Below are 20,383 nucleotides of genomic sequence, written 5' to 3'. Positions count from 1 at the left end.
TACCTCACACCGTGTACAAAAATTAATTGTAGATAAACTCAGGTCTCAAATATAAGACAGAACCCTAAAAATCTTTATAGCAAATAGATAGAAATATGCTTTAGATCTTCAGAATTGAATAGACCTTTAAACAAGACACAAAAGTATTGGCTATAAAATAAAAGATAAAAAATTTCACCCAATTAAAATTAACCAAATCACTTTTTTTTTTTTTTTAAAAAGTAAGTTCTATGCCTAATATGGGGCTTGAACTCACAACCTGAACATTGACAGTTGTATGGTTTACTGACGGAGCCAGCTAGGTGCCCCTAACCAAAACACTTTTAAATAAAGTAAAAAAAGAAGTTATAAATTAGTGGATATTTGTAATACACACACCTATGAAAGAATTGATATAAAAAGTCAAATAATCATTTTGAAAATGGACAAAATACAGATGAACAATAAAGCCAATAAACACATAAAGAAATGTCCAATATGCTTGGTGATAGGGAAATTTAAAACAAGACCACAAATTTATTTTTACATAGTTTCAACTGATAATATTTAAGAAAATTTTTTTTGATGTTTATTTATTTTTGAAAGAGAGAGTGAGACAGACCTGAGCAGGGAAGGGTCAGAGAGGGAGACCCAGAATCTGAAACAGGCTCCAGGCTCTGAGCCGTCAGCACAGAGCCCAAAGCAGGGCTCGAACCATGAACTGTGAGATCATGACCGGAGCTGAAGTTGGGCACTCAACCAACTGAGCCACCCAGGTGCCCCTCAACTGACAATATTTTTAATTCTGGAAATTCCAGTGGTGGGTATTCTAGAATCCACAGGATCTTCTATATGTTATTGGTGAGAGGGAAAATGGATGCAAATACTTTGAAAATCAGTTTGCCATTACCTCCCAAATTTGAGTTTTCATAAGGCCAATAGCCCTAGTAGTTCTGTTTCTAGGAATATTCTTGAAAGAAATACTTACACATATACAGTGGGAGACATATACCAGGATGCCATAGCTGTAACGCTCACACTTGCAAAAATCTAGGAACAACAACATTGCCTATCTGTGGGAGAGTCAAAGAACAGAGTATGATATAGTCACAGAGTGGAATACAAGACACCCGTCAACATTTATTAACTATAATGATTCAGAGATAAAGGCTTTGTATTAACAATATGATATTACATGGAAAAAGTCCAAACTGTATTCTTTAGGAATACACATAGATGTTATACATCCATGAGAAAAAAAAAGAAAAAAGAAAGCAAGTTAATGATGAGCTGAAGAATCGGACATTGTTCACAGTGAGTGAGAGGCGGGAAGGCCTGGGGTGGTGTTTGGGAGCCTATGGTTAGGACCAGCTCTTGTCAGAGACCTAGCTTTCATTTTGAAGTGTGGGTTAATGGTTGCACGTTATTAAAAATATCCATAGAAGAAACCAAATAAATGAAAGTGTGTCATGCACGAAAATTACAATTATTCCAGTTACGTGTGCTTGAGGCCAATAGAAAGGAAGGATGGAGGGAAGACAGGGAGGAAAGGAGGGAGGGAGGAAAGAAGGAAGGGAATAAAGCAATGAAGGGAGCCAGGGAAAAGACTAATCCCAGAACAGACTTCTGAGACAGGTAACTGGCAGGTCATGAAAGTTGTGTTTTTCATGCAGTTAAAAAAAATTTCCTTCTGGTTATTATCATACGACAATATCATAAGAATTAACAAACACACAATATGCTCAGGTGGTATGCCAAATGGCTTACCTCCGCTGCCTCTGTGAATTTTCCCTGTGAAACCACTCCCTGTAGAAAACCTCCCTGTGAGGGGACTTGATCCCCATCTTTCAGCTGGGGGAACTCAGGCTCAGAGAGGCTATGGCTTGTCTCAGGGCACCCTCAGATGCACGGAGCAGTCCCTATAATGTGTATGATTTTTGTATCATTTCGTCTTCTCTTCTTGGCTTCTGGGCCACCACACTCTCTGATTCCCAAGCTTCCTTGGTGCTTCTTCTTGCTCCTTCTCAGTCTCCTGTTTTGGCCACTTCCTGTCTTCTCTACATGGAAACGTGACCCTGACCCTCATCCTTGCTTCTGCACTGATACCCTAGATCATTCATCTGATCTCATGACTTTCAATATGGTGCCTACCTGGATGGCGGGCAAACGTTCCTGAGCACATACCTTGAACTACCTTCTCTACCCCCCTGGGCTGCCCAAGGTGTCTCCCAAACTCAACAAGTTCAGACCCAAGCTCTTCACTTCCCTCTCAGACAGACCTGCTTCTAGCCATCTTAGGTCCTCACTGATGGTGTCTCCATTCACCCCAATGCTCAGATCCCAAACCTGGACCTTATCTTCTTGGCCATCTTTTCCTGACAGGCATGTGCCCAACCCATAAGCAAATCCCATCAACGCTTTCCCAACTGCATTGAAATCAACAGCTTCTCAGGCCTCTTCTGGACCTCTGCACAGAGCAAACTGTGACCATTGCTTATCTGAATTACTGTGGTAGACTCCTAAATGCTCCCCCTATGCATACCCTGTACTTCTGTGACCTGTTTTTTGCACAGGAGCCAAAGGGGTATCTTAAAAACACACAGAAGAAGTCACCTTACCAAGATTAAAATATTTCTAGGAGGTTAATTTTGAGTTAAAATACATCCCAAGCTGTTGGGATATATACTCCCTCTCTCTCACAGGCTGCCATGCTCTTCCTTACTCACTGTGTGTGGGCAGTAGCTTCCTTCCTATTTAAGTAAACTCACTAAACTCTCCCTCTCTTCTGATCCCTTCCTGTGGCTCTCAGAGACACTCTGTTCTCAGTTCACACTTGGAGACACTTTCATTAACCCGCTTATCTAAAATATGTGCACAGCCCCGCTGTCCTCTATTCCCCTATGCTGCTGTATTTTTCTTTAAAATAATTTTTTTAATGTTTATTTGTTTTTCAGATGGAGAGAGACAGAGCATGAATGGGGGAGGGTCAGAGAGAGGGAGACACAGAATCTGAAGCAGGCTCCAGGGTCCAAACTATCAGCACAGAGCCCGACGCAGGGCTCGAACTCGTGAACCACGAGATCATGACCTTAGCTGAAGTCGGATGCTTAACCGACTGAGCCACTTGGGCACCCCTGATGTATTTTTCTTTAAGTTTTTTTCCAGCACTTCCTACTATGGTGTTCATTACTTTCTGGCTAACTATATTTCTTTCCAAATGGGACCTAAGTTCTATGAAGGCAGGAAACAAATCTGTCACATTCACTCTTCTACATCTAGTGACTGGCACAGTGTCCAGGACATTTTCGTTCCAGATTATGAATAAATGAATGAAGGGTCTCACAAAACCGGACTGGAGAGCTTTTCTTAGTACCTTCATTTTACAAGTGAAAACACCAAGACAGAGGTGTTCAGTTTGTGAAAGTAGCTTGGCCACTAAAATGTGGAGGAAAGACTTAGACGCAAGCAGGTTGACCTCTGAGTTCATGGACTTCATTACTATATTTCTTCTTGAACTGGCTAAGAAAGTGCCATTTCTGGAGGCTTGCATGGGGGACCCATTTTAATGGATAGAGAAGAACCATATATGATGAAAATATTACTTCATGCTTTAGAATTGACTGCCAGGACTTGAAGAAAATGTTTTAAGTATGTCTCCTCATTAATTCTTACTTACACTATTAATGTGCTTAGTAAACCCTTAAAAAGAGGAGCAGTAATGTGAATAGCTATCTGAATTCTTTCAGATTTTTCACACGTGGCTTTCAATGAATCAGGTTTTAGATACGTGCCATTTCAGGAGCACCACAAATATCATTCGGTAAAATGATGGGACTCTAAGTGGACAATGTGTAGCAGGTGGAATCGTAATTTAGGGATTACGTGGACCCCAATTTTAAGAGGCGGCTAGGATAGCTTCTGATCATTATATTCTTTGATAAAAATGAATATCACTTTATCTCTTCTGTTTATAATACATGTTAATTTTTGAAACATTGGGAAAAAAACACAAAAAAGTATATAGACGTTAATTATAGTTTGGAGGGACAGAGTGTCAACTGAGCAGATATATATACACCTTATCACACTGAAATCAATATAAATAGTTTGGTGTCCTACTTTCCTCACTTTATATCAATCACAATCATTTCCTCTATGAGCAAATATTCCTTAAATGTGTGATTTTTTTAGTGGCTGCACAATTTCCCATAATACAACTTCCCTATGTTTATTTACCCATTTTGACAATGTAGGAAGCTGCCCTTTTGTGTGTGTGCGTGAAGATCATTGCCAGGGAACACACTCGTATACATCTTTTCTTGCATCTCTGATTATTTCCTGTTACTGAAAAGGTGATTTCAAGTGCCTAAAAGGAGGCTTACAGAAATGAAATCAGAGCTATTTAAAACCATGGCTCATTGGTGTGAATGCTATTCCTACTTTTCACCTCACAGGGAAAAGGTGTTGAATGTTCTATAAGTGTTTGCCTTTAACTATATATTCTCTAACTTGTCAACAAATTGCCCACTAGCAGGGGGAACTCTAATGGCTGTTTCAGAGTAAAACTATGAATCTGTGGATTGACCCACATTTATCCCTCAACTGGGCATTTGTCTAATGGCCTATAAATGCAGTCTATGCACCAAGACCTTTTATGGAAGAGTTTTCACTGGTCTGATGACAGAACAAAAATGAAGTCCATGTGGTACATACTCCAACGGGCTGAATGTACGTTCCTCTCTGAGAATGAAGATGATGGGGGTGGGGGTGGGGGTAGGTTGTGGGTTTAATGCCTGACTTTGCAAAATACAAAAGTGGTTCCTCCTATATGGTCGCCCCAAAAACTTTTCACAGGATTTTACAGGCCTGTGAAATGCCCAGATCTGGGAACAATCGAGCCACACAGAACGAGCAGGAGGTGATTCACTTACGCCCTTTGCTACTGTCACCGCCCCGGGGGATATCTGATGATGTCCCATCGTCTTACGGTGAGCATGTCCTCAGCCTGGACCCCACGCAGAAAGTGACTCTTCCTCTGAAAGGGACTTTCAATGCCCACTTTATCACCACAGCAACCGGAGTATGTTGATGACAACAGAGGCTATAGGCAGAGCAGCACCTACAGGTCATGGGGAAATCTGCGAGATCAGGCTTCAGATAAAAGCCACTTCTAAGTTTAAGAGTTAAATAGGCAGCCAGTATTTTGCCAAGCATATTGGAAGGAAGCAGAACAAGCTAAATTTAAATTTAGCTGTGAGCACTTGCAGATGTAACGACTAAGAGCCCAGAAGCACAGGTCATGCGACGAGAAAGCGGTGCCAATGTTCTAACGCTGCGAGGTGAGAATGGTGTGTGGGACACAGAGCGCACAACTGAACTGGAACTTGAACCTGAACCCAGCAAAGAAAGCACAATCAGCGATGTGTCAGATGAGGGTTCCCCGCAGCTATTGAGGGGGGAGGATGGGGAAGTTCGGTACAAAGCTCGGCTCCGCCTATAATAATTGTTTATTTTTATGCCTAAGCCGATTGAGTGGGCAAGTGAGGAGGGACCCATCTTGAGGGTCAGATTGCTCATTCTTCATGATTGTTTTTTAATATATTAGGCCTATGACAATGTACTGGAGATCCACAAGCCCTTATCAGCCCTACCAAAATCTGAAAAGTTCTGAAAGGCACATTTGCAGAAAAGTTGGGGACCAACTTATTTGGCAGGAGATCAAGCGAGATTATTTACGATAATTACCATAGCCCTCTTCTTGTGAATATTCATCTCTTTGCAGCAGAAATATTCATGTGTTTAATTACAGATTTGCCACCCCAGATCCTGCTGGGGCTGGGAAGCCATATACAGTACCTGGATCATATTACTTTTCTGAAATCTAAAAAACCTTGAGAATTATGAAGACATTTGCCCCAAAGGTTTCAGCCGTGGGATATGGATGTATTACTAGGCATATCCTATGAGTATGCTCTATACTCTACCAAATTCAAACAGAGTTTAAGACATGAAATATTAGAGAAATACTTTGTCTCATATATCATTCTACTATCCCAATATTCTCCTTTCCTACTCAAAACCCCCATTTTGAATATTGGTATCTATTATTTCCATACAAGTCGTTATGCTAATGTGATATATATTAATGTAAATCTTCACAGATATTTTATTATTAATATATATAAGCATGTATTTGTATGTGTGAATGTATTTGTAGAAATTTATATGCTGCTCTAACTCCATTAATATAATTTATATATGGCATTTTTTACATGTTTTTCAGTATTATGAATAGAATCATTCTGCAATTGTTTTTGCTTTTTACAGTGACTATTGATGTTAAGTTGCTTTTCATGTGCTTATATATCCATGCATATATCTTCTTTGGTGAAATACCTGTTTAAATGTTTTGCATATTTTTTTTGTTCATTTGTCTTCTTGTTATTGAGTGATAAGCCGTCGTTATACCATCTGCGTTAAGTCGTCAGGTATATGATTTGCAAATACCTTCTCCCGGTCTGTGACATGGCTTCTCATTTTCTTTTTTAAGAATGTTTACTTGGGGCGCCTGGGTGGCTCAGTCGGTTAAGCGTCCGACTTTGGCTCAGGTCATGATCTCGCGGTTCGTGAGTTCAAGCCCGGCGTTCGGCTCTGTGCTGACAGCTCAGAGCCTGGAGCCTGTTTCAGATTCTGTGTCTCCCTCTCTCTCTCTGACCCTCCCCCGTTCATGCTCTGTCTCTTTCTGTCTCAAAAATAAATAAACGTTAAAAAAATTAAAAAAAAAATAAAAATGTTTACTTATTTATTTTGAGAGAGGTAGGGGGAGAGAGAGAATCCCAAGCAGTCCCCATGTTGTGAGCACAGAGCCCAATGCAGGGCTCAATCTTAAGAATCGTGAGATCATGACCTGAGCTGAAATCAAGAGTCGGACACCTAACCGACTGAGCCACCCAGACGCCCCATCATTTTCTTAACAATGTCTTTCAGAGATCAAAGATTTTTAATTTTGATTTGGACATCCTTAATTTTCCTGTTCATAGGCTATGCTTTTGCTCTCCTTTTGCTCAGAAATCATGGTCCAGCCCATTTGTCATGAACACGGGGATTCTCTTAAATACTTAACAGCTTCAGCCTTCGTATTTGTTTTTTTTTAATTTTTTTTTACATTTATTTATTTTTGAGAGACAGAGAGAGGCAGAGTGTGAACAGGGGAGGGACAGAGAGAGAGGAAGACACAGAATCTGAAGCAGGCTCCAGGCTCTGAGCTGTCAGCACAGAGCCCGATGCGGGGCTTGAACCACGAACTGTTAGATCATGACCTGAGCCGAAGTCGGACGCTTAACTGACCGAGCCACCCAGGCGCCCCTAATAATTTTATTTTTTTTAAACATTTATCTATTTTTGAGACAGAGAGAGATGGAGTGTGAGCAGGGGAGGAGCAGAGAGAGAGAGAGAAGGAGACACAGAATCCGAAGCAGGCTCCAGGTTCTGAGCTGTCAGCACATGAGCCCGACGCAGGGCTCGAACTTGTGAACCGTGAGATCATGACCTGAGCTGAAGTCAGCTGCTTAATCCACTGAGCCACCCAGGAGCCCCAGCCTTCATATTTAATACCTCATATCCAAATCAGGTTAGTTTTTCTATAGTGTGAGTTGAGTGTCAATGTTGACGTGTTTTTCTTTTACAGATCAGCTAGTCATTCCTATTGTTGAAAGACTATCATTCTTTGTTGGATAATCTTAACATTTTTGGCAAAAATTAATTAACCACGGAGGTGTGGATCTATTTTTAAACTATTCATTCTGTTTAATTCACTTCTACACTTTTATACCAATATCACACTGTCTTTATTACTGTATTATGGTATGTGTTGAAATCAGGAAGCAAAAATACTTACAAGTGATCTTCTTTTTTACAATTATTTTGGCTATTCTAGGTCCTCTGCTTTTTTATTTAAATTTTAGAATTGGCTTGGAAATTTTTTCTTCTTCCCTCCCTTCTTTCTGTGTCTCTTTTGCTTTCCCTCTCTCTCTCTCTTTCTTATAAATTTGTAGAAATTTATGTTGTATTCTGGATATTTTTCACACTATATGCTTGATAAACATTTTTTTTCTCAGTCTGGCCTTACTTTTTCTTGGAGTTAACGTTTTCTTTTGCTATGCATAAATGATCACATATAATAGAGTTGAATTTTCCAATCAGTTCCATTGGATTTGACTTCTTATTAGGTTAGGTTTCTTGTTTAAAAAATTCTTCACTACCCTTATAGCATAAATATATCTTCTTACATGTTCTTTAAAAGCTTTCGAGTTTCCCTTTTTATATTGGAGCACTTATTATGTCTGGAATTTCTGCTTTGAGGATATGATGAGGTAGGCTGCTGATATTTCATTTTCCACATGGATGAACAATTGTCTCTGAAACTTTACTGTGTGATCCATTTTTCCCATGCTACTTTTGAATGCCTCCCCCTGTACAAGTCAGGTTTCTGTATTAACATATGTCAGGTAAGGGACTTTATATCTTAATTTTTTTATTCCATTTTCTATCCCCTGTAGTGACCACATAATTTTAATTACCATATATTTATAATACATCTTGATACCTGGTAGGACAGGTACCCAGTCTTATTTTCTTTAAAACTGTCTCCACTTGGATTGATTCTTTGTTCTTTCATGTTAACTTTATAACTTCAAGGCAAGTTCCCTGACAAAGTAAACATTTTGGACCATAACTGCATTGAAATAACAGAATAACTTCTAGGAAATTGGCGTCTTCATTGATATTAATTCTTCTAAGAATATGACTGTATATTTTAAAAGTTTATTTATTTATTTTGAAAGGGAGAGAGAGAGAGAGAGAGAGAACGAGCTGGGGATGGGCAGCGCAGAGCTAGACTCGAGGCTTGATCCCATGAACCTTGAGATCATGACCTGAGTGGAAATCAAGAGTTGGATGCTTAACTGACTGAGCCACCCAGGTGCCCTGAACCTGACCATAAAATTTCATTTGGGTCTTCTTCTAACCTTAAATAACAACTTGGCAATTATATCCAATTATAATTGGATATTATTGGTAAATAAGAATGTAGTTTAATGTTGGTCTTCTATCCGACAACTTTGCTTAATTCTCTTATAAATTTTAATGTTTCTTACAGATTTTTAATTATCTTAATTTATTTAAAATTGTTATTGTTTTAAATAAATTCAGCTAGACCTTTGTCTCTAAATATTGGTTTGGCTTCATCACATAGATTTTGATATGCAACACATTTGTTTCTAACTCATTCTAAATATACATAGATTTTAAATAATTTTAACTCTGATTCCCTTTTTAGCCCATCGTATTTTCAAGCATGTTAGGGGAAAGTGGCATTAACTCCACTGTTGTTGATGTTTTAAATTTAATTGCATTGTAGTCAGAGAATTTGGGCTGCGTAATATAGATTCTTTTAAATATATTAGTATATATTCTTATGTATGTGCATTGACAAATGTGCTTTACATGTAAACTAATCTATGTGAATGTGTGTGTGTATATATATATATATGTCTACGTATATATATACACATACACATTTATTACTATGTATGTGTTTTGTAGCCTAATATACATGAACATCCCATATAATTTAGAAAAGAATGGATGTTCTCTAGTTCTACATATAGGCATAGGGTTATTTATTTGTATACACATTTATACACGTGTGTACATTTATGTGTGTATATGTGTGCATACAAATGTGTACATACTCATGTTTATATCCACATAAAAACAGTCTTGTAAGCATATTACATTTTGTTCTAATCATCTTATTCTTCACTATTTTTGTCTTTTTGGTTTATCATTTTCTGATAGAGGCACGTAAAATATTCTCTAATTTTGCTTTTATGCTTCCTCCTTAGAATTCCGTCACTGGGATCCATTCTTGAAGATATTTATGGGAAAGCGTGCTCTTTCCGATTTTCTGGTTTCTCCTCTCCCCATTGCATGAATGTGGTGTCGATCCCATTTTCTCCTAAATCATATTTCACAGCTCCTGATTCGGCTGAGCACTCCTCGAAGGCAGGGTTGGCTGACTCAGGGTTGGCTGATTTATCTCTAGCCCTCAGTGCCCAGCTCCTGGGCGGTGGTTGGAGCACAGGAAGCAGTCCTGGTGATGAGTCACTGTGGCTCTGAATAATAGGCTGGTGAGCGGATCAAAACTAGCAGGGATGAGATGTCATAGCATCCGTTAGCATGTTTCCTCTGTGCGTTCTGTACCTCTCACCCATCATCTCATAAACATCTTTATCGGGGGTTGGCCGATAGTAAGGATCTCAGTCTTTGGTGTCTGTGCCACAAACACTGGATTCCACCCTTGCAGGAGTGAGGAGTCACGAACGAATGAGCATGGCTACATTCCAATACAACCTTACGTATAAGGAAACAAACGGCAGGTGAATTTTCTGATCCCTGCTCTACGTCATTGGACCTTCTTCACAAACGTCAGCATTCGAGGCTGCGAAGAGAATTTATGTAATGGTTCCCTATTGTGCAATTTAGACAGCTTTTCTTTTCTGCTATTATAAATAATAATACGAATTCCTACGTACAAACGTGCCTGCCAGTTTAATTTTCTCGTAAGTGTAATGTACCTGGTACATGGTAAATGCTCAATAAATATTTATTGAATAAATTAACACATTTCTGTCGGAGCAAAATCACTTCGCTGACTACTGTGGATGTAGATTGAAAGGAAGGTCAAATCGAGCGCAGAAATCACACTCCAGAGAAGCAGAGCAGATGTGTTACTCTCCAGCTGCGTGATCTCAGTCAATAACCAGTTTGCGCCTCAGTTTCCACAATTTAAAAAGGGGAACATAAATAATGAATCCCTAGGAAATGTGCTGTGGAGGTTGGATGACATCAGGTGTGACCTTTTGGAAAGAATATGTTCGAGGACTCAGCATCACCTGGCTGGCTCTGTAACTCTGGACACGGTTTCCTTTTTGATTCAGAATTTTGCTTGCCCACAGCAGGAACGCATGGAGGCCAGGGCCTGTGGGCCTTTGCACATTTCCATAAATTTGCATGATTTTGCATAGGTCGGTTAATACCTGTAGTATCATTATTATTAAGTTACTTAGATCTCAACGTTCATGGTATGCATCAAAAACACAGTTTCCAATGTCCAGCTCGCCTCCCAGGGCATAGCCCAGAAATGTCAGGTTAGGGGTTCGCACATTCGGGACAAAGAAATAAATGCAAGTTTAGTCTTGGAATTGTGTGTTCCAAATAAGAAAACAAAACACATTCACGAATGAACACCCTAGTGCGTGGGTTTGACACACCCGATGCCACTTCTGACGAAGAAGATGGGATAATTTGTGCAGATCGAAAGAAAAAAATTGTGTAGTTTGATAATTAGGCTCAAGTTGCTTTTCTATTCTTTTCACATACAAATGACTTTAGAAAAATGTATTATTTTAGTTTCATAAGAAACAAGTGAAACAGGCATCAATAATTTTAGAAAATGATATATGTTATACCACAGTTGGGATTACAATAAAAACTTTAGAAAAACTCCTGTAGATCAGTCATTAAGATGACTCATCTACATCGAAGGGTCTCTGTCTGGTTTGGGAATGAAGGTAATGCTGGCTTCATAGAATGAGTCCAGAAGCTTTCCTTCTGTTTCTATTTTTTGGAACAGCTTGAGGAGGATAGGTATGAACTCTGCTTTAAATGTCTGGTAGAATTCCCCTGGGAAGCCATCTGGCCCAGGACTCTTTTTTGTTGGGAGATTTTTGATAACCGATTCAAATTTCTTCACTAGTTAGGGGTCTGTTCAAATTTTCTCTTTCTTCCCGTTTGAGATTTGGTAGTGTGTGGGTGTCTGGGAATTTGTCCATTTCTTCCAGGTTGTCCAGTTTGTCGGCATATCATTTTTCATAGTATTCTCTGATAATTGTTCGTATTTCGGAGGGATTGGTTGTGATAAATCCATTTTCATTTGTGATTTTATCTATTTGGGTCATCTCTCTTTTCTTTTAGAGAGGTCTGGCTAGGGGTTTAACATTTTTTTTTTTCAAAAATCAGCTCTTAGTTTCATTGATCTGTTCTATTGGGTTTTTGTTGTTGTTTTGGATTCTATATTGTTTATTTCTTCTCTAATCTTTATTATTTCTCTTCTTCTGTTGGCCTTGGGGTATCTTTGCTGTTCTGCTTCTAGCTCCTTTAGGTGTGCTGTTAGATTTTGTATTTGGGATTTTCCAGGGGTTATAAATCCATCATCTCAAATTTCACAGAACCACTATGATGTCGCCTTCTCATTTATTGGTTCACATAATCCAGAAGAGCTGATCTGCACCTTCTCTCTGTCTGGGATCTGGGATGGTCATTTCCCACAACACTCTGGGACTTGCCTTGGCCAGTAGGACTACTGAGTAGGAAATGTGACAGGAACAGTGACTTTAAAGCACTCGGGAGTTGACTTCTCTCGTGCTGCCCCTGGATCCCTGAGAACACCACGTGGATGAGTCTGAGCTGGCCTGCTGGATGAGGGGAGGCCACACCGAGGAGAGTCAGGATGTCCCAGCTGACAGTCAGCCGAGGCCCCGGCCAACGGGCTGCCAATTGTCAGGTATGTGAAAAATGCCACCCCACGTCATCCAACCTCCGGCCAACCTGCCCGTCTGCCAGGGAAGCACGAGACAGCTTGGCAAGCCACTGGGACATCTTGCTGACGTACAGAGTTGCGAACACAATGAAAGCAGTGTTATTTTTAAGCCATGAAATAAAATTCAATAAATTAATTCAGTGACCGTGTCCGGTGCATGCCTGAGTCAGTGCCTCTCACAAGTCAGTCAAGTAACTGCCTAGAACATCATAGCCTAGTATGAAAATCACAACCCAAATCTCATCTGAAGTTGAAATAGAGACAACTACCCAGGAGACAGTCCTGAAGAGGGGCCTGGGAATCCAAGTGGAAATGGAATACCACTGTGCTGGAATTATAATGTTTGCAGTCCTGCAGGCGGGCACAAGGGCAGGGATGCAATGAGGACTCTGTTTTCTGGTGGTCTTTACTAGCCTGTGCCTCTGTTTCCTTGCAGTGGGAGTAATGTCGACACTCTTCGCGAAGTGAGGAGGAAATTATATTCGGTTGACCCTTCAACAACACAGGTTGAACTGTATGGGTCCACTTATTCACAGATTTTTTTACGGCAAATGTATTTTCTTTTCCTTATGATTTTCTTAAAAACGTATCCTTTTCTCTAGTTTACTTGATTGTAAGAATATGGCATCTAATACAGGAAACGTACAAAACATGTGTCAATCAATAGTTTATGTTACCAAGAAGGATTCTGGTCAACAGTAGGCTCTTAGTGGCTAAATTTCTGGGAGCCAAAAGTTATACATGAATTTTCAACTGTCTGGGGGTCGATGCCCCAACCCCATGCTGTTCAAGAGTCAACTGTAAATGTAACTGGCTTATAATAATCTCAAATATAATTGTTGGCTGTGACTGCATTATTTATTACCTTATTGTATTTGTATGTCACCTTTTTAAAGTTTTTCATTAGTGATTTGTCCCCTTCACTTGGGGCATGTAGCAGCAGTCAATTATAGAAACTGATAGAGACGTGGTTTTTTAAAATTATTATTCCCTCTTTTTACAATTTTTTAGAGTTAAATTCCAGGTAGTTAACGTACAGTGTAATATTAGTTTCAGGTGCATAATTTAGTGAATCAACACTTCCATACTTCACCTGGTGCTCACCAGCACGAGTGCAACCCTTAATCTCCATCACCTATCTCTCCCATCTACCACCCCAACTGGCCCAGTGCTAGGTATGAAGGAGACAGAGCTATGAAAGGTATGTCTCCTACCTTTAAGGGTGTTCCAGGGTAGGAATAGATATAGGCATGTAAGATTTTTTTAAGTTTAGATAAAAACTATGTTCCAGAGCCTATTGTAAGCATTTTTAAAAATATTAAAATAGTAACTAATTTAATCTCCATAATAACCCAGCAAGACTGACCCTATTGTTTCCATTTCCACGGGCACCACGGAAATGAGAGCAAAGAGCCGTTCTGTAACATACAGACATCTCCCGCCTAGTGTGTGATGAGCTAGACTTTGAACCTGTGTAGTCTGGCTCCTGGGCAGGCGACATGGGCCATGCTAGAAATAACCATTACAATAATAACCTTGAAACCTGACAGCGTGACACACGATTTAGAAACCAAATGCTGGGGGCGCCTGGGTGGCGCAGTCGGTTAAGCGTCCGACTTCAGCCAGGTCACGATCTCGCGGTCCGTGAGTTCGAGCCCCGCGTCGGGCTCTGGGCTGATGGCTCAGAGCCTGGAGCCTGTTTCCGATTCTGTGTCTCCCTCTCTTTCTGCCCCTCCCCCGTTCATGCTCTGTCTCTCTCTGTCCCAAAAATAAATAAACGTTGAAAAAAAAAATTAAAAAAAAAAAAAAAAGAAACCAAATGCTGAATGAGGACACAAACATTCAGATGTGCCAGTGGCCAATCATTTCTCCTGTGAAATGGGGAATTCTCAGATCACACGCCACATCTAAGCTGATCTGTGAAGACTGAATGGGGTTTTTCAGGTGTACTTATGGGCAGATATGGTTTTCCAGTTGGAGGTTAAAGTGTTTGAGAAGGCGTAGTGGTGGGAACATAGCACAGAGGATTTCTAATAGTCATATATGTAGGGTATTGTAAGGATGAGAAGATTCGGTTTGGCCTAACATTCTTTCTCTGGTGTTGCAACTTCCAAACTTTCTCTCTGTATTTGACAGTGTAAACAGACACTGAAAAGCCGTACAATTATGTCATTCCAGAAATTCCTGTGTGCATTAAAGAACCAGCACATCTGGGTTATGCTATTCCTGATGCAAGATATAAATACCCTGTAATACGTGAGTGTGAGATTGTGAGGAGGTGAGACCCTTGATGTTGATTTTATTTTTCCTACTTAATGGTGCCATAAGGAAGACAAATTTGATCAGAAAATGGGTCAGCCCATCGGTGATTGGGATACAGATGTTTCCCAGTTGGAGAGATGAACATAAAAGAATAACAGATAATTGATTCAAGTGTACCAGCGTTGGGAGTGATAGCAGGAGCGTGGCACCTGAACATAATTTTCCATATTTTAAGGACTATTGTATTATTTCTACATTTGCAAGCGGCCCTAGGAAAACTGTGCATGAAAAATCAATGAGGACCTAATGCATCAAGTGGGAGAGCTTATGATAATATGGGGAGGTCATCTCACGCGGGGTAGAATTATCATTCTGAGAGAGCCTTTGTAGTTTTATGTTTATTTCTATCTATTCTTTATCTATCTATCTATCTATCTATCTATCTATCTATCTATCATCTATCTATCATCTATCTATCATCATCTATCATCTATCTATCATCTATCATCTATCTATCATCTGTCATCTATCTATCTATCTATCTATCTATCTATCTATCATCTGTCATCTATCATCTATCTATCTATCTATCTATCTATCTATCTATCATCTATGTATCATCTATCTATCTATCATCTATCTATCATCTGTCATCTATCTATCATCTACCTATATCTATATCTATCTATCATCATCTATCCATCCAATCTTATCTATCTACCTATGTATCACTTTTATTGTGAAACATTTCAAACCTTCAGAAAAATACAGAGGATATCTAACAACTGGTTCTTTTCTTTGAAACAGTGGAACATTAATAACAGGTGACCACTAAGTAGATTCTAAGACACAGTCTGAATGCATTGGAATTCTGGAGGCAAATTCTGATTGGCATCTACTTTCCAAGCCGGGATGCACAGAGGTTGGGGGAAGAACCTACCGTTACCTGACAAGCTCCATTAGAACGTACAAGGTCTCCCAGCCACACTTCCTCCCTTACTCTAATGATGATTATTTATTAACATCATGCTTCTATGACAGTGCCTTGCTGATTCTGTTCCCCTGCAGAAGACCCTACAATTTTTCCCTGTTGCTATCCAGTTTCATATTCTAATGGTCTTAAAGTCAGTCTTCTCTTGGCTTAATCTCCAAGTACACAGAACTTCCAGCCTCCAACAGTCCCTGTGTCCACAGAGCGTCCTGATAATGGAAGAAGAGACAGAAAATTAATCAATATCTTTTTGAGCATGAAATCTGAAGGATAGGTGGGAGTTAGCTAGGAAAAGCCTGGGGAAGAGTACTGTCTAGGCAGAGGTCTCTCCTAACCATTCTTCTAGAATCACACTGTGCAGTAGAAATACAATACGATCCGCGTACATAATTAAATGTTTTCTGTAGTCATGCTAAAAAAAGTAAAAAGAAATAGCTGAAATTAATTTTTAATATTGAATTTGACTCAATATGCCCCCAATGTTATCATTTCAACACGTAATCAGTATAAAAATATTAATGAGATATTTTCAGTATGAAAATACAGTATGAGTATTTTCAGTATGAAAATACTAAGACTTTGATATCTAGAGTGCATTTTATGCCTTCAGCACATCTCAGTTCAGGCCGCCACTTCTCACGTGCTCAATAGTCATACGGAGGTCATGCCTACGAATGCCTACTCTGTCGTTATTTTCTTCATACGACTTACGTCTACCTGAAATTATTGTGCTTATGTGTTTACTTAGAGATTTTTTCGTATCTCTCTCCACTAAAATGTGAGCTTCATAAGACCAGGAGCCTTTGCTAGCCATTCCAGTTTAGATGGATGAAAGCACTTGGTGGATGTTAAATTCTTGTTTCATGTTTGTTCGATAGTGGAGGAGCCAGAGGTAGGAAGGCCTGGAAGTGGGGAAGCTCTTGGCATCTTTGGGCGCCCCCAGCACGGTGCGTAATGGGATAAGGCATGGGAAGGAAGTGGGCAGAGACCAGGAATCGTTAAAGATGCTTGACATACCTCCAGGCTCCTCTCTACAGGGAAGGGCTCCGTTCTTTTCCTCACTGACAGACTTCCCCAAGCTTCAACACTCAGCTTAAGGCCAGGTCAACTCAGCACCTTTGTCAGAAATGTTCTGGGTGTCTCTGTTTTATTCATCATTTTGGCCTGGTCTTCAATCTACCTACAAGTTGATCTTCCCGGTGAGAACTTGCGCTCCTTGAATGGCAGAGCCTGTGTCATAGAGACTTTTGTGCTTAATTTTTGTGTGTGTGCTCAGCAGAATGATTTTAAGATTCACTCACACTGCTACACATCTTAGTAATTTATTCCTTTTTATTTCTGAGTAGTATTTCACTGTGTGCACATAACATAATACATTTATCCATACATCTGTTAATGAACGTTGGAACGGACTCAAATTTGGAGCCATGATGAATACATCTGCTATGACTATTTCTGTATATAATCTTGTGTAGACATATGTCTTCTTTTCTTGTAGTAACAGTAGTTTAAAATTTATACCAAACTCAAAATCTTTCCCAAAGCATTCACGACATTTTATATTCCCATCAGCACTATGTCAGAATTTCAGTTATACCACATCTTCATCAACTCTCGGTTTATCATTTAAATTTTAACATTTTAGTGGGTATGTAGTAGTGTCTCAATGCAGTTTTAATTCACAGCTAATAATGTTGAGCACTGTTTTCCTGTGCTTATTTATGTATCTGTGTATTTGTGTAGTTTCCACTGTTTGTTTGTGCATCTTCCTCAGTGAAATGTCTATTTAAATCTTCTGCATATTTTTTTAAAGTTTATATATTTATTTTGAGAGAGAGAGAGAGAGCAGGGGAGGGGTGGAGAAAGAGGGAGAAAGAGAATCTCAAGCAGGCTCCATACTCTGTGCTGAGCCTGACATGAGGTTCAACCTCACCACCATAAGATCATGACCTGAGCTGAATTCAAGAGTCAGATGCCTAAGTGACCGAGCCACCCAGGCGCCCCAATCTTCTGCAGATATTTAAACTTTGTGTTGTTTTTTTGTTATTGTTGTTATGAGTTTTAAGTGTTCTTTGTATATTCTGGACATGAATCTTCTGTCAAATATGCATATTTAAAGTAGTTTAGGGGGTGCCTGGGTGGCTCAGTTGGCTAAGCGGTAGACTTCGGCTCAGGTCATGATCTCACTGTTCATGGGTTCGGGCCTGCAACGGGCTCTGTGCTGAGAGCTTGGAATCTGCAGCCTGTTTCAGATTCTGCATCTCCTTCTCTTTCTAACCTTCTCCTGCTCGCATTCTCTCTCTGTCTCAAAAATAAATAAACTTAAAAAAAAAAATAAAGTAGTTTCTTCTCGTGTGTGGTTTGTCTTTTCCTTAGTAGTGCCTTTTGAAGCACTGAAGTTTTTAATTGTAATGAAGTCTAATTATTAATTGTTTCTTTATAGTTTATGTATATTGTGTTACCTCTAGGTAGTCTTCTTCAAACCCAAGGTCATAAAGTTTTCTTCTAGAACATTGATAATTTTAGCTTTTATGTTTAGCTGTAAATCCATTTTAAGTTCATTTTTGTGTGCAAAAGTGTATAACTTCAAGGGAATATCCGTATATTTCCCCATCCTTTGTTGATGAGAATTTTTCCCCATTGAATTGTTTAGGTATATTTTTCAAACATTCTTCTCATGCCAATAGCACATTATCTTGACTTCTGTATCTTTATAACAAGTCTTAGAATCAAGCATATCAGTCATCTGACAGTGTCTTTTTCAAAATTTGTTGTCTATTCTATGTCTGTGGTACTTCCGTTCAAATATTAGACATAGCTTGCAAATTTCTACAAAATAACCTGCAGGGATTTTGCTTGGATTTGTGCTGAGTCTATAAATCAATTGGAAGAGAACATTGTTATCAGCATAGTGTAGTTTTTGGTTTATTCATGTCTACTTTCTTCTCAGCAGTATTTAATTTTTAGTGTACAGGGTTTCCATGTGTTTTCTTAAATTTATCTCTAGTTATTTTGTCATTTGAAATGCTATCAAGAATGTTATTCTTATCTCAATTTCTCATTATTGTTATTGTAAAGAAAAATTAATTTTTGTATATTAACCTTCCTGGACTCCCTTATTACTCTTAGGAAAAACACATTTTTTGGTCAATCCCTGAGGATTTCTATGTACATTTTGATGTTTTCAAATAAAGACAACTTAATGTTTTCCTTTCCAGTATGTATGCATTTTATTTCTTTTTCTTCCATTATTGCACTGGCTACAAGTGTTATTAGGAATAATGAGAGCGGGGGGCGCCTGGGTGGCTTGGTCGGTTAAGTGTCCGACTTCGGCTCAGGTCATGATCTCACAGTCCGTGAGTTCGAGCCCCGCGTCGGGCTCTGTGCTAACGGCTCAGAGCCTGGAGCCTGTTTCAGATTCTGTGTCTCCCTCTCTCTCTGCCCCTCCCCTGTTCATGCTCTGTGTCTCTCTGTCTCAAAAATAAATAAACGTTAAAAAAAATTAAAAAAAAAGAAATAATGAGAGCGGGAATCTCATTATGATAGGGTAAAAATATTCAATCTTATATGATTAAGTATAATCTTAGCTATAGATGTCCTTTATTGAGTTGAGCATATTCCCTTTTTAAAAAAAATGTTAACGTTTATTCATTTTTTGAGAGACAGAGAGAGAGCATGAGTGGGGGGAGGGAAGAAAGAGAGGGAGACACAGAATCTGAAGCAGGCTCCAAGGTCCAGCTATCAGCACAGAGCCCGAAGTGGTGATTGAACCCATGAACCGTGAGATCATGACCTGAGCTGAAGTCGGATGCTTAACTGACTGAGCCATCCAGGTGCCCTGAGAATATCCCCTTCTATGGCTAGCTTCCTAAAAACTCTATGAGAGTTTTTACTCTGGATGGATATTGAATCTTCACAAGTGTTTTCTGCATTTAACGAGATGATCATATTTTAAAATTCTCCATCAATTAATATAGTGAATTTCCCTCTTTGATTTTACTGTTAAGCCAATATTGCATTCTTTGGACTTACTGTATTTTGCCATGATTTATGTAGTTAATTTATATATATAATATAATGTAATAGTATAAAATAATTATACTATTTTATACGTATATTGATATATATCAGTATGCACATTATATTCTATTTATGTTAGTGTGTGTGCAGATGCATGCATGTAAACAAATTTACTGACATTTTGTGAAGGGTTATTTTATTTACAATCAAAAGAGTTTGATCTGTAGTTTTATTTTGTAGTTTTTGTTTGATTGAGGTAACTAAGTTAACCTAACCCTATTAAATGAATTTGGATGTTTTATCCCTTAGTTTATTTTTCTGGAGGAATATAAGTACATTACACCATTTCTTCATTATATGTGTAATATAATAACTCAGTGAACCTATCTGGGTCACAACATTTTGTGTGTGGGGTAGTTTCTAATTATAAATTTAAATTTTTGTAACGTTTAGTTATCTGGAGAGAGAGA

This window comes from Leopardus geoffroyi, chromosome B3 (genome assembly GCF_018350155.1).
Source record: "Leopardus geoffroyi isolate Oge1 chromosome B3, O.geoffroyi_Oge1_pat1.0, whole genome shotgun sequence".
In the NCBI taxonomy this organism is placed as follows: Eukaryota; Metazoa; Chordata; class Mammalia; order Carnivora; family Felidae; genus Leopardus; species Leopardus geoffroyi.
Note: the sequence above shows the minus strand (reverse complement) of the source record.